General features: G+C 45.6%; 1 protein-coding gene across 4 annotated transcripts in view; it reads left to right on the top strand.

Moving 5' to 3' along the window:
* Window positions 1-19,829, top strand: part of PLA2G6 (phospholipase A2 group VI) — a 1,377,288-nt gene that overhangs the window by 1,245,353 nt on the left and 112,106 nt on the right. The gene's annotated exons all lie outside the window — the stretch shown is intronic.

Raw genomic sequence — 19,829 nt, forward strand, 5'->3', positions numbered from 1 at the left:
TGGACTCGTTCGGTTCCCGACCTTCCACCTCCTGGGTTTCTCCGCCCTTCGATCCACTAATGTCTGTGGTTGCTCGAAGGGCTTGGTCATCCCCGAATACAGTGGAACCAACCTTGAGGAGACCAGGCAAGTTTATTAATGCATCCCCTGACAAGCAGTTCCTTACTAAGGGTGTTCCCGTGGATGCCATGGTGGTAGCAGCAGCCACTAAAAAGGAGTTAGCGGAAACTTCTTCTTCTGTCCTTCCTCCTAACAAGGAGTCCAGGACCATGGCCAGATATGGGAAGCGAATGTTTGCCTCAGCGACCTTTTCCATGAGGTCACTGAATTACTTATGCCATTTCACCAGGCTTCAGAGGGATCTCCTGAAAGAGCTCGGAGATACCCTGCAAGATCCATCAGCTGAAGGGGCTTAGGCTAAAGTGGCCTCTCAGCTGGCAACCCTTAACTCAGTAGTCAACTCCTCCATGAGGCTCATTTCCTATGCAGCCGATGGGGCAAGTAGAGCCGCAGGCACAGGCGTGGCACTTCGGAGACATGCATGGATGCGGCTGTGTAATTTTGCGGAACCCTTCAGAGCGTCATTCACCAACACTCCCTTTGACGGTTCCTTTCATTTTGGACCACAGGTGAAAGACACTCTTACTAGGTGTGAGCAGGAAGGCAAGACTCTCTCTGCCGTGGGAGTCCGTTTTTCCACTCCCTCTAGACCATACCCCAAGGGTCAGAAGAGTGGAAAGATGTGGTTTAGAAAATCCCAGGGATCTTCGCCTGACACACGTAGTGATTTTTCTTCAGGGACAGAGGAGGAAATAACAATAATAATGCAGAGGGGGTCCGCAGAACCAGGGCAGTAGAGAATCCTTCTCTGACAAACCCTTCCAACATCCCTGAGAGGTTGGCCAACTGTCCGTCTCTGGAGGCAGTCGGGGGAAGACTTTCATTGTACCCAAAAGCCTGGCTAAGCATAACGCAAGACAAATGGGTACATTCAATAATATCTGGAGGTTACAGAATCCCATTCGTTCAGCCCCCTTTACCGTCATGCAAGTCCCTCCCAGATGTTCCACCAAATCTGTGGGACCAAGCAGTTACAGAAGTTTCAAAACTGCTAGAAAAAAAAGTCATCCAGGAAGTCACGGCAGAGCAACACGGAACCGAAACTTACTCAAGGTTCTTTTTGGTACCAAAAAAGACAGGGGACTGGAGACCTATTTTGGATCTCAGCAGACTGAACAAGTCTGTTCAAAGAACAAAGTTTCGGATGGTCACACTACAGTCCATTCTAACCTTTCTGGGTCAGGACAATTGGATGTGCTCTATAGATCTCCAGGATGGGTACTATCACATCAAAATGGACAGATGCTCCAGGAGGTTCCTTCACTTCCGGCTGGGAGCCAGTCATTACCAGTTCAGAACTCTGCCCTTTGGTCTCACCACAGCCCCCAGGGTGTTCAAATATATGGCAGTGGTCACGGCTCACCTGAGTCATCAAGGATTCCAGGTGTTTCCATATCTAGACAACTGGCTCCTTACTGCTACTACCAGGCATCAACTCCTTCAAGCCAGGGACTATACAATCTCAATTTGCTCCCAGCTAGGCATTACCATAGATTTCGAAAAATCTGCCTTGTTGCCCTGTCAATCTATTACCTATACAGGAGCAGACTTAGATACAAGGTGCATATCCGCAAAGCTACATTCGGACAGGGTGTCCACAATTCGCCAGCAAGTTCAAGTTCTCATGCAATGCAAGAGAGTACAAGTCAAGTACGTCCTTCAAACTCTACGTTCTAAGGCGGCAGCAATTCTTCTGATACCCCTGGCCTGCTTTCACTTGAGAATCCTGCAGTGGCTTCTTTTCACGCAGTGGTCCTTCCAACAGCTCCCCATGTCTCACATGATCATCATTACAGAAGCATGCAAAAGGCACCTTTCCTGGTGGATGGTCTCTCCACTAGTGATTCAGGGCAGACCCTTCATTCAGCCCCCTCCGGTTGCTACAGTGACCACGGACGCCTCCCTGATAGGGGGGGGGCATTATCAGGGAAGGACAGTCCAGGGCACTTGGCAGGCTCACAAGTACCATCTGCATGTAAACGTCCTAGAAATGAGAGCCGTGCTCCTAGTGTTCCAAGCTCTTCAGGACTCTCTTCCTTCTGGGACCATTGCAATTCAAACGGACAACGTGTCAGTAGTGTGGTACATCAACAAGCAGGGTGGAACCAGGTCCTACCTCCCATGTCGAGAAGCGCTCAGACTCTGGCAGTGGGCAATTTCCACCCAACGATTTCTGATTGCGACGCACATCCCTGGGATGTCCAACGTCATAGCGGACAGGCTCAGCAGAGCTATTCTCATGCCTCACAAGTGGTCTTTGAATCAGGTAGTTGCAGATTTAATCTTCCGCAAATGGGGTCAGCCTTGCTGCGACCTTTTTGCCACCCCCTTCAACAGCAAATGCAACAACTACTTCTCCCTTCTTCCGCTTCCTGGTCACTCTCCCAGAGATGCTCTAGTCCACGATTGGCCTCAGGAACTTCTTTATGCCTTCCCTCCGTTTCCCCTGATACCGAAACTCATTCAGAAAGCTATGTCATTGGGTTGCAAAATGATCCTCATTGCCCCCTACTGGCCTCGACAGATATGGTTCCCATTCCTGCACCATTACCTTCTCGAGCGGCCTTGGACTCTGGATCCGATTCCAGACCTACTGATTCATCAATCAGGCGGGCTGCATCAATCCCTTCAAACGCTCCAGCTCACAGCTTGGTTGCTCCACTTCCAACCTTAGCCAGGCTTCGCAGTATTTCCCCGGCCATACGCGACATAATTGTTTCCTCCCATAAGTCTGCCACCAGAAGGACTTACGCTAGTAAATGGAAACGTTTTTCTTGCTGGGCAGAGGATAGGAGCATAGATCCCTTCACAGCCCCTATCCACGAAATCTTGGAGTTCCTAACAGAACTCTTTCACTCGGGTTCCGCTTCTGCTACAATCAGGGTTCAATTAGCGGCCATTTCAAATGTTCATGTCGGGCTTTCTAATGCAAACATTATGTCTCATAAGTTATGTAAAGCGTTTCTAAGAGGGGCTACTCTCCTTAGACCCCCAGTGAGAGAGCCCCCTCCTCCTTGGGACCTTAATTTGGTACTAACTTCATTAATTATGCCCCCTTTTGAACCGGCAACTTCCTGCTCCATTAAGTTTCTGTCTTGGAAAACTCTTTTTCTGGTAGCTATTACTTCAGCCAGACGTGTCTCTGAACTTCAGGCACTATGCGTCCGTACTCCATACTTAGTATTTCATAATGACAGGGTCGCTCTGAGGACTAATCCCTCTTTCCTTCCGAAGGTCTGCTCAGAAAATAATTTGAACCAGTCTATAGACCTACCTGTGTTTTTCCCTAACCACACCAACAAGGCAGAATACAAGTTACATCAAGTGGATGTTCATAGACAGTTGCGTTTCTACCTGCATAGGACGAAGGATATAAGGAAGTCCGACCAACTTTTCCTTTCCTATGCTCGGGACAAACAGGGTCTCCCAGTTTCCAAAGTGACCTTATCCAGGTGGTTGTCTCATATCATTACCTTTATCTATCAACTAAGGAACAAAGACTTGCCAATCAAACCGAAGGGTCATTCTACCAGGGCCTTAGCCACCTCTGTTGCCCTTAGACTCTATCTGTGCCACTGCTACGTGGGCAAATCCTCACACCTTCATTTCTCATTACAAGTTGGATTTGGTCTCCAGAAGTAGAGCTGACCTTTGGTTCCACTGTTCTGAAGAGTCTGTTCCAATGAGCCACCCAGGATACTAGGTGCTAGGGACGCTATCCCAACCAGCAAGAACGAAGGCAAGATTGACAACTTAACATAAAGAAGTTATGTACCTACCTTAACGTTCCATGTTAGTTGTCTTCATCTCGCCTTCTTTCTTGCGTCCCCCCCTCCATCCCCCTATCCTATTGGTCCGAGAGGAGTTCAGTTTTCACTGGCTGAGTGTTCTCTGGTTTGATGTCCTTCAAGAATGCAACTGCAGTCATAACATATGGGTTGTCCTACCTCAGACAGCCCTCGGTTGGCCGAATTCCAAAGTCTGGGTCCGGCGTCGGCTGGTGTCGCCTCCACTCCGACGTCACCACGGCTGGAGTATAAAGGCATCGGCCGGCGCCATCTTCCTCAGTCTTTCTTGCCACGCGGTGCCCGAAGCAGAAGCAGTTCGCAAGTGCCGGTCGGTCAGCTCCTGTGTTTTCAGTACCGAAGTCATCTAAAGCTAAGTACCCGTTGGGAACATTTATTCTTGCCTCAGCCGATGTCAGAACAAATTGAGAAAGTTAATAATTGTTTGTCTTGTGGTAAACAAATACCTCATAAGGACTTCCATTCTCTCTGCCTTCCTTGCCTGGGCCCAGACCACGACGTCTCGGCCTGTGCTGCCTGTGCCTGCTTTAATAAGCGCACTCTCAGGAGCCGGGCAGAATTCGCCAAGGAATTCTTCGGTGAATCTTTTGCGTATATCATGCCGTCAGATCAACCGACTACCCAATCTGCTAAAAAACGCAAGGACCGGGACCGACATTCTCGGCCCGCGTCTACTACCGATGCTACTCCCAAACCCTCTGCTAGTGCTCCGGTTCCTTCGGAAGTGGTAAATCTACCGCTCCAGGCCGACGACACAGCGTTAACACGACCTTTGGTCTCGGAGATCTCTCCGGTGCCGGTTGTTGATTTTCCTCCAGAAACCGAAGTTCTGGATCTACCCGACACCATTTCTGTGGACAAGGTTATGCCTGCATGTGGGGCTGCTAGGCCTCCTGTATCCATGTCCATCAAGGCCTTTGCACGTGCTAAGGCCGCCAGTCAGGCCAAGACCCATCCTAGACCTACTGCCCAGGCCCCTTCTTCTGATAAGCAAATCATGTCTCTGGCTGCTGATCTTATTTCTCTTATCAGGGGGTCTCAGCCTCATCCGGAGAGGGCTTCTCAGCCACCTGCAGAGAAAAGGCCCAGAACTGAGCAGGCGGATGACCTCTCTTCGGATGAAGCCTCTGGGGATTCTGAACATTCAGATACCCATGAAGAATCCTTCCAGGCCTACGAGGACTCTGATGCTGAGGAATCAATTCCCTATGCCTCCCCTCCAGAGGATTTCTCTTTTGGTGAAGTCCTGCATTCCATGAGGGAACATTTTCAATGGCAGAGTCAGGAATTCTCTGACTCTAGAAAAAGGCTTCGTACCTTTCTCAAGCTTCCCCAGCACAGGCCTTTAGCTATTCCACCTGTTATGGATGTTTTGGATGATGTTTTCTCTGACTCCAGTGCTAACCCTGATTCTCTTCCTCCGGCTCCTGTCAAGCCGGACAGATATTATAGGGTCCCTGACACACACAAGCACCTTTTTAAGGCCCACTCTGTGGATCTAGAAACTATTTCACAGGGCCCCAAGGGAGTGGCTACCTCCTCTGCCAAAAACCCACTGCCAGCAGACAGGGAAGCAAGGTCCCTGGAGAGATGGGGTAAAAAAGTATATACTTCTACTACCCTGGCCATGAGGTCACTAAATTGCCTTTTTCACATGTTTCAGTACCAGGATTTTCTCCTGGATGATTTACAGAAAAAGTTAGCCTCTCCTGAGCCTATCGGTAAAAAGGCATTGCAGGATCACATACATAACACTCAGCAGGTTAATAATCATTTTCTTCAGTGTGGTTATGATGCACTGGAAGCTTCATGTAGGGCAGCTATGACTGGGGCTGTGATACGTAGACATGCTTGGTTAAAGGATCGGTGTTTGCCTGACCATGTTAAAGTAAAGTTACTTGATGCACCTTTGGAAAAACAGAAGCTTTTTGGTGCTAATGCACAAGATGTGTTGAAATCCATAGAGGAAAAAGCTAAGTCAGTACAGACAGTCAAGGATTTCCTTCAAGTTCAGCCACCCAGATTCAGCAGAAACTGGCCCTCAAAGAATTGGTCCTTCCCCGGCTCAGACAAGTTTCAAAGGGGAAAAAGCAGACGTGCCCGAGGTAGAGGGCAATACCGAGGTTCTTACAGGGGACACCAATGGCAACCTCCAAATCAAAGAAGTGGTACAGACAGTTCAGCTGCACCACAAGGACAATCACAATGACTTGACTTTCATTCCGCCTACAAAGGCTCAAAGAGAAGCACCCTTGGGCGGAAAATTATCCTTATTCTCACAAAACTGGCATATTTTAACCAAGGACAACTGGATTCTGGATTTAATAGACAAAGGCTACAGATTCCACTTCCACACATTACCAATAAGACAAGGCATGCCAAACCTGCCACATCATCAAAGGGCAGAGGCACTCTCTCAAGTTTCCTAGCTATTAAATATAAAATCAATAGAAAGGATTCCTCCTCAGGAGCAAGGCCAGGGATTTTATTCAAGGCTGTTCCTTGTTCCAAGAAAAGAAAACAAATGGAGACCCATACTGGACTTGTCATTTCTAAACACTTTTCTCATAGTGCCAAAGTTCAAAATGCTGACGTTGCAGCAACTCCTTCCCATGCTGGGCAAGGGGTCTTGGCTGGTCACTCTGGACCTCAAGGAGGCATACCTGCATGTCCCTATCAGACAAAGCTGCAGAAGATACCTCAGATTTCTTGCAGGGACAGAGCATTATCAATTCTCAGCATTGCCGTTTGGCTTATCTACTGCGCCCAGAGTGTTCACGAAATGCCTGGCATCAGTAGTGGCACACTGCAGACTACAAGGGATTCAAATATACCCTTACTTAGACGACTGCCTCATACAAGCAGACAACAAACAAACCTTAAAAGAAAATTTGGACTATGTCATGCATCTACTGCAGGCCTTGGGATACACGGTCAACATTCAGAAGTCAAAACTACTACCATCCCAACAGATTGCATTCTTAGGAGCCAAATGGCGTACCTCACAGAGGAAAAACAGCAGCATTTACCAGAGTACTTCAAAGGCCTAGCAAGACTCTCCCAGCTGACTGCAAGGAAAATCCTACAGGCCCTGGGGTTCATGGCCTCTTGCATCCTTCTGATACCTTTGGCAAGACTTCATATGAGAAAGCTGCAATGGTATTTAAAAAACTTATGGTCGCAACACAGCCAAAGCCTAGAGGACATAATCCCACTTATTCCTTGTCTGCAAAAAGAATTCTTATGGTGGGCTCAAGCCAGTCATCAAAACATAGGCATGTCTTTCAACAGACCTCAAGCAGGCCAAATGATTACAACAGACGCCTCAGGCCATGGTTGGGGGGCGCACATGGAGAACAGATGCATTCAAGGGCAATGGACCCCAAAGGAAAGGTATCTGCACATAAACCAAAAGGAAATGTTGGCAGTGATACATGCAATCACTACAGCAAGGGCATTTACTGATAAGGACAGACAACACCACTGTCATGTGGTACATAAACAAGCAGGGAGGCACTCATTCTTATCCCCTCTGCAGACTAACAATGCTTCTCTGGGAAAAGTCCCTGAGCCTGAAGATACATTTACAATCCCAGTTTGTACCAGGCAAGGACAATGTACTGGCGGGCAACCTGAGCAGAAATTTCATGGATCCACACGAATGGATGCTGCATCCTCACATTTTCTCTCAACTGACAAAGACATGGGGAAGACCGGATGTAGATCTTTTCGCTTCCCACTTAAATCATCACCTGAAAAATTTCTGCACAAGGACTCACCATCCTCTAGCCTGGAAGACGGATGCTCTCTCCTTCAGCTGGAATTCTCTAAAGATTTATGCATTCCCTCCTCTGCCTCTGCTGACCAAGGTGATACTGAAGATCAAAGCAGAACAACCAACAGGTATTTTGATAGTGCCAGACTGGCCAAGGCAGCACTGGTACCCATTGCTATTGACCATAACTCGGGCCAAACCATGGCCTCTGACTCTATGGCCTCTGCTCCTAACACAACACAATTACAGGACTGTACATCAAGACCTGAAATCATTACATCTGACAGCCTGGAGGCTAACATGATTTCACCTCCTACCTCTCTATCAAAATCGGTTCAAGAAATCCTGCTGGAAGCACGCAGGCCTTCCACAAGAAAAACATATTCAGCCAAATGGAAGCGATTCAGCATCTGGAATGCCAACAGGGGTCAGGACACAGCATCACCGAGTATACCTCAGATTTTAGAATATTTGGCAGAACTACTTCATACTGGGCTTTCATACTCTTCAATAAAGATTCATGCCTTGGCAATCTCAGCAAAATACAACTGTGACCCTCCAGTGTTTTCTCATCCATTGCTAAGACAGTTTCTAAGAGGAATAAAGAATATTAAACCTCCCAGAAAACAGCCAGTGCCTGCATGGGACCTCAATTATGTGTTGGAAAAACTAACTCTTCCTCCATTTGAGCCAGCAGCAAGTTCAGAAATGCAATTTCTTTCATGGAAGACAGCCTTCTTATTGGCAGTCACATCTGCAAGAAGAGTTTCGGAGATACAGGCACTCATAGCAGTGCCCCCCTTTCTCATTTTTCATCAAGACAGAGTTTCTCTAAGAACCAATCCTTCATTCATGCCCAAGGTTATTTCCAGGGTGTCTCTAAATCAAGCTATTCACCTGCCTGCATTCTTCCCCAATTCTCAAAATAGGGGGGAAAAGCTACTGCATACTTTGGACATACACAGACAACTACGTTACTACTTGGACAGAACTAAGGCCACCAGAAAGTCTGACCAACTGTTTGTAGCCTATGCTGCTGGAGTACAAGGAAAAGCAATCTCCAAACAAACAATTTCAAAATGGATTGGACATTGCATCAGATTCTGCTATTCTTTCCATGGAAAAGGTGTGCCAGCCAATATTAGGCCACATTCCACAAGAGCTATGGCCACTTCCACAGCTTTCCAGAAAGGAGTGGCAACAAAGGACATTTTAGAGGCTGCTACATGGAGCTCCGTGCATACATTTACCAAGCACTACAACCTACCCTTATATTCCAGATCCTGAGTAGGCTTTGCTTCGGCAGTCCTGCAGGGGATTTTAGCTACACCATCCTTATCTTAGTTCCATCCACCCCCAGCTTGGCTATGGTATTCAACCCATATGTTATGACTGCAGTTGCATTCTTGAAGGACATAGTACAGTTTTGTACCTACCATAAATGTAGATGTCCGATAGATATGCAACTGCAGTCGGATTTTCCCTCCCTCCTACCCCTCTGTATCCTTCTTTTTGGGTCCCTACCCCTTTTCCCATTAACTGGGGGTATTCCTATGGTGTATCTGTTTATTACTGTTGTGCATGTTTGGAATTATTTTTATCCATTTACCAAATTTAGCCTTCCTAGGAGGGCACCTGGCATCTGGGGCAAGAAACACTGAAGAAGATGGTGCCGGCCGATGCCTTTATACTCCAGCCGTGGTGACGTCGGAGTGGAGGCGACACCAGCCGACGCCGGACCCAGACTTTGGAATTCGGCCGACCGAGGGCTGCCTGAGGCAGGACAACCCATATGTTATGACTGCAGTTGCATATCTATCGGACATCTACATTTATGGTAGGTACAAAACTGTACTTTTCCTTTACTGACTTAGACAGTAGGACAGGTATGTTTAACCATTTGTTTGGAGGGGTTTCTTCCTATTGCTATGGCTGGAGTTAGCTATTTCAAACGAGATCTGGGTAGCTAGCGCTAGGCATCATGGGATAAGGGGTAGCCTCGAGCCAGTAAACAGCTCTCGAGCTATTGAAGATGGCCGAGTCAGAACCGAGGATCAGTTTCGATCCCAACCAGCAAGAAAGAAGGCAAGATGAAGACGACTAACATGGAATGGTATGGTAGGTACATAACTTCTTTTTTTTTCTCTAGACCAATCAGAATGTCTGTTTGGAGGCCACTGTGCCTTCAGAAGAGCGCATGTCCAACCAGACTGATATACAGGAGGGCTGCTGTGTCCAGCCCTAGGCATCAAAAAGTTTGGATTGTTGATTTATAGGGGGAAGGCAGACCCAACAGGATTTTATTAGAGAGGAGGCTGAGCACTTTGGTATGGAAGTCTGGCCCTTCTGCTCAGAGGTAAGGACTTCCACAGCATATGTCACAGAGCTAGGAAACTAGTCATATTTCTCTTGTTTCCTGCTGCAGGTGCCCAGCAGGTCTTCCCCTGGTTTCTGTGTTCCTCCAAGAGGAAGAGTGATCAACCTCCTGCCTAGGCACAATATTCCCAGGAAAGTGAGTGTGTCACATATATCTCCCTTTGGCTTTGATAACCAACACTGAGGACACCATCTCCTCATGTTCCTTTTCAGAGAAGATCACCTTTGGAGAAAATCAGTGAGAAGGTAGAGCGGTGTCTGTGGTACAAAAGAAAGATTTTGGTTTACTAGACCTATAGGTCACCAAACCAGTGACCATTCCTCCATTGCTAGGAGCATTGGAGGATGTTTTTCTGGCAACCTTCCAGAACAGCACTCTCAGCCTCCTGCACCTTAGAAACCTGTTGTTTGTATAGGATGTACAACTCCCATATATTTTTGTATAGGAATCCAGCAGTGGTGTCCATGGATCCAGAGAAAGGATCCAAGTTGGTTATTGCTTGTAATACTCTCCCTAGTGAGAAAGAGAGGAAGAGTAGGACTTTGGATAGATTTGGGAAGTAAGTGTACCTGTCAAATCTGTATTAGATCATCAAAACGGCAGAATTTCGAATAATCAAATATCAAACCCAATATCACGAATGATGAAAACAGCGAAGCTGCATAAAACCGAATTCTTTCCTAGGGAAAGAATTCGGTTGGCCGTTGTTGTGGCTTCGCTGTTTCAGAGATGCGGTGGAAAGTTACGGGTTGGGTTAAGGTAAGTGTGTGATTGTGCGGACGTTTGGGTTAGGGCACTGGTTGGGTGAGTTATGGTTAGGGCGCGGATCAGGTAAGTGTGCGGTTGTGACAGAATTTGGGGTTAGGGTTAGGGCGTGGGTGAGGTGAGTGTGCGATAGTGAGAATTTGGGGTTGGGCGGGTTAAGTGAGTTAGGGCTAGGGGGCGGGTGAGGTGAGTGTGTGATAGTGACGGACCTTAGGGTTAGGGTCTGGGTTAAGGTAAGTGGCTAGATAGTAGTGTATGTGGAGTGTAGTGCAGGGTTAGATGTAACTTTTAAATGTATGTGTGTGGATTGCTGCTTTTTAGTGTGCTTGTGGTGTTGGTGTGTTTCTTGGAACAGCTAATTTTTTCCCTGGGAAAAAAATTGCTGTTTTGAGGTTTCGATATTGTTAGGGTTCAGGTTTTGCAGTTCGACATTATGGCATTCGATAATGAGCCGTTTCGATGATCTGATATAGACCCGTACCCATCTGTTATACTGGCTTTTATAGCTGTCCAGACATACATGACCAAGACCGAGGTGTCAGTCTTGGATCACCAAGGAGGGAAGGCAGGAGAACTATCTCATGCTGACTTTAGGGCAAGAATGTTAGAGTGCAAAGGCTGCTTGTCAGGTGGCAAAACATTCCATTAAGTGTGGATATAATACTGTGGATGCTGCAACCATAAGAGGTATGCTTGGCTGAGACCACAACCTGCCACTAGGTATCAAACTGCAACTCCGAAATGCCCCTGTTGATAGGGACTTGTTTGAAAAGTGAAGTATTCATAAAGATGGAAGAAAGATGTAAAGTAATGCATGGATTGAAACAACTTTTTCATTCCCTCATGTCACTGTATGATAATTATATTTCAAACTATGTCCCCTTTATTGCAGGTAGGGAAAAGATAAACCAGCCAAAGGTTAAAAAAAAAAAAAAAAAAGCCAGTTTTAAGAAAAGATGGCAAGCAAATGGAAGGGGAAAACTTGGGGGCTTCATTCCCAATCCTCTAACAGAGAGCAGCTATGACTATATATGGGAGCCCTCCACCACTCCTTCACATTGACCCTGCTGTAGTGCTAGGATTTCAGGCAGAATCATTTAGTGCTTCCTAATTTGGTAGTCCATTGCACAGGACAAATGGGATTATTAGAAAGGGATAGAGACTGAAATGGGAAAGGACACCAAAGATGTCAGTAATTCCATCAAGTGCCAACAGGCATTTCATCTCCCTATCCTCATGAACCTCCTAGAAAAACGAGTCGTAGAAGGGGTCCCTCTTCCAAAGAAAAACAAAGGATTTATTTCAGACTTTTCCTAGTACCCAGGAAGGAGGGCACAAGGAGACCCATCCTAAACCTGTCCAGATTAAACACTTTTGTGAAAGTAACTGAATTCAGGATGCTAACCCTTTAGACCCTTTTACTTTTCCTATTCCCAAAAGCCCTGGTGGTATCCCTGGACTTACTTGCCTACCTCCATGTTCATGTGCACTAAAACCTTAGTATCTCAGTTTTTTTATAGGTGGCTGTCACTGTCCGTTCACTTGTTTGACCCTTGGGCTAGCTACTACACACAGGGTATTTTCAAAATGCCTGTTTGCAGTGATTGCCTTCTTCAGAATAAGCTGTTTGCAGTGATTGCCTTCTTCAGAATAAAGGATATCTATATATTTTTCATACCTGGAACACTGCCTCATTTAGGTACAGTAAAAGGAGGAGGTGAACAGGGCTCTCTGGATATGACCATGGATCACAGAATCACAGAAAAATAGAAGGCAACAAAGCCATGTGGCCATTTATCCCTTGCCAGTACCATGGCTTATAGCTTGCCTCCCTTTTTAAGGAGTGATAGGCAAGTCATGCCTGGCATGAATTTTTGAGTACACATCCAATCGCCTAATTCCTCTTTAAAAGAAGATAGTTCATAGGTTCATACTAGGCTATCTGCCCTAGGGCATTTATAAGCCTAGCCAGCGTGTGTTTGGCTTTCGCCACCCATTTTAAATTAATTTTGCTATGCCCTTTTTCGAGGTTAGTATACTGTGCCTCTGTCTAACAGTGACACAGAAGTGATATCCGGGGTAAACCTACGATCTCCCATCCACTCATCAAGATTCCTCTTGAAGAGAGTCAATGAGGGACTCTGCCTAACCTGGACTGGGATTTTATTCCAGAGTGAAGGGAGCCTCTGGGTTATGAGTCTGTTCCTCCAGCATGTCCTATTTATTTCAGCGCTGAGGTTCAAGTCTCTCGAGCACGTAGCTCGATGGGATTTGGATTTTCTGAGGTGCAGCATGTCCATTAATTCCGGGTTGGACATGGCTTTATACGTCAGGCACAGATCGCCTCTGAGCAGGTGGTATGCCACTGAGTAGAGCTGGAGTTTCTTTAACTGGGCAGCATATGGCATCTGTTTGAGCCCTATGATCTTCTTGGTGAGGTACTTTTGGGGTCTTTCCAGTTGCTGCTGGTGTCTGGTAAGGTACATCCAGAAAGGGGCATTGTACTCAATTATGGGCCTGATGAGGGATGAGTAAAGAGGCACGATGACCTCCCCTGATCTAGATGTGAATCCCTTCATGATTAGGTGGGCTATATAAAATGTTTTTCTAACCACTTTGGACATGTGGTTGTCAAATGAGAGATTGATATCAACTTGGGTCCCCAGGTCCCTAATTACTTCTTCTGTACTTAATGGATTACCACCTATGTGGTAATTTGTGGGCACTTTGTTTTTGCCAAAGGGGATGACTATACACTTTTTGGCGTTTAGCTTGAGGCCATGGCTCTGGCACCAGTTGTCTGTTTCTATGAGGCCCTTTTGGAGGATGCTTGTGTCAGCTGAAGAGTCGATAATGGCGCCCAGTTTGCAGTCATCTGCGAACTTAGTCAATCACAGTCCTTCCGTGTTGGCCTGTACCTCCGAGAAATATATACCGAACAAGAGAGGTCCCAGGACTGAGCCTTGTGGGATGCAACTTGTAACTGGTTTGGAGTCTGACATGGCTCCAGCAATTCTAACCATGTGGGTTCTGTCCTTGAGCCAGTTTGCAACCCATCTAGTGACATAGGGGTTTATATTTAAGGTGGTGAGCTTATCTATAATGCCCGAGTCGGGTATTGTATCGAAGGCTTTTGCGAGGTCCAGGTAGGCTGTGTGGACCACCTTTCCCTCGTCAATGGCCTTGGTGACTGTTTCAAAGAAATCAACCAGGTTTAAGAGGCAGGATCTGCCCTTAACAAAGCCGAACTGGATAGGGTTCAGTGTCTGTAGGTCCCCAATATCTTTATTTATGAGGTCCATGATGATCCTTTCCATAGCTTTGCAGACCAAGCTAGTCAGGCTTATGGGGTGATAGTTTCCAGGATCCGTTGAGGCACCACCTTTGTGGAGAGGGACCACTGTTGCTGTACACCACTCTTCGGGTACATATCCTGTAGTAAGGCTGAGATTGAACAGTAGTTTATGTTTGGGTTTAGCTCTTCTTGGAGTTCATGTAGGACGCAGCCCGGGACACCATCTGGTCCCATTGATGCTGTGTTTTTTGCTTTGGAGAGGGCAGCTCTTACCTGAGCATCTGAGATGTCAGGTGGGGCAGCACACTGCTGGGATAAATATTTGCCCTTTTGGTAGGGAAGGGGGGGGGGGTTTGCACTGAACCTGTCAGCTAGGATGTTGGCAATGTCTGCGGGTTCGGTGTATTTTATGTCATTTTGGACTAATTCTGAGCATATCTGGGAATTCCCACCCAGGTTCCTAACATAACTAAAGAAAGCCTTGTGATTATCCTTAGTATCCTGTGCAATTTTTCTCTCGAAGCTGGCCTTAGACGATTTTATGAGTGCCCGTAGGTTTTTGCTAATACTGATCAGAGATGCCTTCCCTTTTTGGGATTTTGCTCTATCATGTAGTAGCCTCCTCCTTCTATTGTATAGTTTGTTTATGGCTGGGGTCCACCAGACAGGACGTCTGCCTTTGGAGGATTGGGTCTTGGTTTTATTTGGGATTGCATGATCCATGCATTCCTGAAGGTGTTCGTAGAATGCGTTTATAAAGGATTCTGGGGTCTGGGCCGTATTTTCCACAGGCCCTGGGGCTTTGAAGGATTCCACCTCGGTTTTGAGGAGTGTGAAATTTGCTTTAGAGAAGTTTTTCACTGTGGTTTTCAGGGCAGGGGGTGGAGTCGGGATGTGAATATCCAGTGAGATTAATTTATGGTCTGATCTTACCAGTGAGGGATACACTTCTGGTCTGGAGCATAGAGTCCCCATGTTGGTGATGATCAGGTCCAGTATGTTTTCCCCTCTTGTGGGAGTGGTAACAAGTTGTTCCATAACATTTGAGTTTATAAAGTCTAGGAACCTTTGGGCTAGGGTGTTGGAGCTAGAGTAATGCTCCCAGTCTATGTTTGGGTAGTTGAAGTCACCCAATATAATGGTGTTTGGAGAGACCTTCATATTTTCCAGTGTTCTCAGAAAGGCCGAGTGGGGTTCCTGGGTTTGGGGATGGTGGTCTTTAGCAGGCTATAAACTGGAAGGCAGTTTTACCCACTGTTAGTTGCACATGGATAGTCTCTGATTCTTCGTGCTGTGCCACCAACCTGGAGGTGTGGGTATCTTTGACGAATATTGATACTCCCCCTCCTTTTGTGGTACGGTCCATGTTTTGGGGCCAAAAAGCATGGTATGAGGTATAACCTGGTAGTGCTGGGGTGCTCTCAGGAGCCTTGAACCAGGTTTCTGTTACTGCACAGATATCGATGTTCTCCATGTTAAGGAGAGTTTTGAGTGCATGCATCTTGAGGTTTAGACTTCTGGCATTGAGTAGCATTACTCTTAGTTTCTTATCCCTTGTGATACCTATGGAGGTGGGATTGCCTTGCCTAAAAAAGGCACTATGGGGGTAGCAAGAGTCTTTGCCAATATCCGAAAGCCCAGGGGTGACAGGTGCAAGCCGTCCCTAGCAAAGCATCGTGGCTTGTCGAGCATGTCATCCCAGGCTGACAGGCATTGGATCCCCTTTGAATGACACCAATACTTAAGCCAATTGTTGAAATTGATCATCTTGTCTTCATATTGTGGCATCATTCTTGGTGAGGGTAAGATGCTACTCAAGGTCAGGGTCATACCGGCCTGGGCTACAATCTCAGAGAGCTCCTCTATGTCTCTTTTCATGTAGTCCAGGGAGGTACGTCTCAGGTCATTCACACCAGCATGGACAATGACTGAGTCATATTTGTACTTGCCTTGGAGTGACCTGAGTGCTTGTGTTATGTGGCGGATCCTAGCGCCCGACAGGCAGCTCACCGTGACCTTCTCCTTGTTCAGCCTGGTGAGCGGGACGTCAGTGTGCCTGACGACAGAGACACCTATTACAAGTGTATCAGGTGTGTTGTTTAGCCTTAAGGGCTGTGACTGTTCGGCACACTGGCTTTGCGAGCTATGTGTTGCATGTGTTTTGTTTTGGGGTAGCGGTTGCTTGGGTGTCAGCTTTGCAGGTCTCTGCTGCTTAGGCAGATTTTTATTTAGAGCCTCCGAGTATGTTTTTGTTTGTTTGTGTTTGGTTTGCTGTCGTGGTAGGTCTATGTGAGACTGGAATTGTAGTGAGTGTGGTTTCCTTCTCCTCCTCCTGATTGGTTTCGACAGTACTGAGTTGAGAGAGCTTAGCCTCCAGTATGGCTATATGGTTGCATCTCTCACATGTGTTGGAATTTGTTGGGAGGAGGAGAGGGTTGTCTGTGTACATGAGGCAGTTGTAACATTGCCTCAAGATTCCCAGATTCACCAGCTGGACCGGAGAGGAGATTGACAACTGACCTTTGGAAATGCTAGAATAGTATTGGGAATTCCTTTATAACTGAAAAAAAAGGGCCAATGGGGAACGAGGTACTCAAGGGGAGTTTGTGAGGGTGTAGTGGTTTTAATATTTTAGTGCTGACTTATATAATTGCTTTAGTGAGCAAGTGCCAGGTAACTTAAATGCAATGCGTTTCAGGTAACTTAAATGCAAAAATGACAAACAGTAACTTTCTTTCAAGTGAAACAAGGAAATAAGTACAGTAAGCAATGCAGATATCACTAGGGATCCACAGAAGCGTTGAAAAGCCGCATATGTTGTATTGCTTGATATAGAGATGAAGTTTATTCAAAAGGAAGGGTTGTCATTGTGAGGTGAATCTGTCTCTGCACCATGATTTTTTTATTTGCTGAAGAAGGTTCAAATCTCTGGTCCTAGTGTTTGATGAGTTGCTCGATTTGTAAATATATAAGAGGTCTTGGACAGCTGGATCCCTAATGGGACCATTAGGCAAGGCACAGATCACCCTTAAGCATTTGTAGGACACTGAATACAGGGACAAAGCATCCAGCCTCTCGACAGTTCCTGTCTTTTAGGCCCTTGATCATATTTCTTAGGAACCCTTGGATTTGCTCTAGAAATCAAGCCTATTACCTTCCCAAAGTGTGATCCTTTTATGCAACTTACTAGACGTCAACGTACAGAAAGTCTTCCCTAATAAGATTCAGAGCCTTCAGTCTTATTTCCTTCACCTTGCAGGTCTGAAACAAACTACAACAAGAAAGTATAACAGGTAACTGGGGTGGACTGCATCCACCATAGAAATGATACCTGAAGCCGGACTACATATTCCAAAGCTGCAGTGATATCTAAGGTCTGTGTGGACCCATCACTCACAATCAACAAAAAAAGTGATTCCAGTCCTACTCCACATAGCTGAAGAACTGGAAAGGTGAGCTTGATGGAGCAGTTTAATTATTCTTCCTGGAAGAAAAACAATTAGACCCTTACAACGGATGCATTAGACATGGCTTGGGGAGCCTTCACACTGACCCCAGAGTACAGGGAGTATGCACCTCACAAAGGGAAAAAAGACATAAATATAAAGGAGATGTTGGTTATGGTTTAAGGCTTCAAACCTTTCAACCAAATTTGGAAATAAAGTACTTTGTCCCAGTACTGCAGTATGTCAGTGAATTGCATGGTTGAGGTTTGGATTACACAACTGTTAAAGTTCACCTGTGTGTCTTTTCAGCCTGTCTAATAAGAGATCGGCCCTTAGCCATCTTGTAACCAGTGAGACAGTTCTTGAAAGGAATTCTGCATCTGAGACCCTCTAGGATGAGATCTGAGTCACCATGGGCCTTGAATTATGTCCTATAGAAGCTTACTACAGGCCCCTCTGAGCATGTTAAGTACTTAACTTGGAAAAATGCTCTGAACGTTATTACCTCACCGAGGAAGGTAGTGCAAGCCATAATGTGCAAAGACCAGTTCATGGTGTTTCATAAGAATGGTGGTGAGTCTGAGAACCATTCCTTCCTTTAGGCCAATGGCAGTGACCATACATTTTTTCTGTCTTCTTCCCAAATAAAAGGGAAATAATCTTGCATACTTTGGCTTCTGGAAGTACACAGACAAGGGTGTTACCTACACGGAACCAAAGATGTCAGAAGAGCTAATCAGTTGTTCATATCTTTTGTTTAAAGGAGGAGAATGAACCTGTTTCCAAGCAAACTGTTTCTAAAAGCTCAGTGTGCTCATTTCTGTTATGCATCTTTCACAAAGTAAATGCCTGGTAGGTCCAGTCATGACTTATAGTTTTTGGGGCTCTGACACTACTGTAGCTTTCCTAAAGATGTCAGTACTGAAGCCATTCTGGAAGCAGCCACTTGGACATTGGTCCACACCTTTGGAAAAACTGCAGGTTAGATATTGACTTGTGCTATGGCAGAAGTGCTAAGGTTTGTTTTGTTTACAGCTGTCTTGCAGGGCTTGCTGCACTCTAGTCACAGTTCTCATCACCTTCCTACCATAATAGAACTTCATGAATTATCCCAATTGGAAGAACTGCTGCAACAGTGATATAAATGAAGAACATAGTATATTGTGTAGGAACTTACCATAATAGTAATTGATTAGATAATTGTTGCAGTATTTTGTCCCTCCACTATCATCTCTCCTTTCTTATGGGCATCTTGGGCTGGAGTTGAGTACCAAACCAGCCTATCCTTTTTCCCACGTTTTCCTATAAGCTTTGTGTATGCTCAGGTGTCAGTAGTGGCTGGGGGTACTTTACTCCCCTTCCATCCCTTGCTTCTTTATGTTGTTGCTTCTCTCCTGAGTAGTTTTATTATATCTGTATGTACGTATGTATGACATCCTTTGGCTGCTATTATATTTGGAACACTCTAATCTCTGTTTCTGTGGCAAAAATTTCTGAGATGAAATAGGAACATGTCAGACTTTTACTGTTATGTACAGACATACCAGAGGCTGAGCATATGCTACATTGTGTGAAGGATTCTGAGCTCCAGAAGTCATTGAAAATAAAGGAGAAGAAGAGGTGAAGTCCCAGCAGTAATACACTACAGCCACAATGATTTATTATATAAGTTCTACTTTCATCACAGTTATACTCACCTGTTCCTTCTTAACACATTTAACTCAGACTGGTACAGACTGGAGACAACTGAAGATGTCATGTTGTGCTACTTTGAGGAGAAATCTCCACACTTGGCTAAACACAGCAATTCCAAATCAAAGAAGTCTGAGAAATCTCTCTCTGGTCACCTGGTGCCTGATTGAATACATGTGTATGGGTTAAGTTGCAACTTTTTTTTCAGTTCCTGCCTGAATTCTGCTAAAATAAAGTGTAACTGCCTTTAATATTTCTCAATAACTTTAAGTGGAACATTTTCGTAAGTACGTAGTTCCTAGTACAGTATTGCAAGTGATTGCAAAACAGCAGAGACCCTTGTTAGATAATAAGTATAACATTCTAACAAAACAGTGAATCTCCAATATCTGGAGATTAGTATTTGGCCGTCACCAGTAATAAATTAATATATTTTCCAGTAATTATCTGAATTTGTATTTTTGTTTTTAATGTTATTATAACCATTTTATACTCCAGCAGTGGCATGTCTGCCACTTGTCTAATTTTATAACTGCAGGCTTTATTTAGCAGT

Source organism: Protopterus annectens, chromosome 1.part0, assembly GCF_019279795.1.
Source record: "Protopterus annectens isolate FY-2018-M chromosome 1.part0, PAN1.0, whole genome shotgun sequence".
Lineage (NCBI taxonomy): Eukaryota > Metazoa > Chordata > Ceratodontiformes > Protopteridae > Protopterus > Protopterus annectens.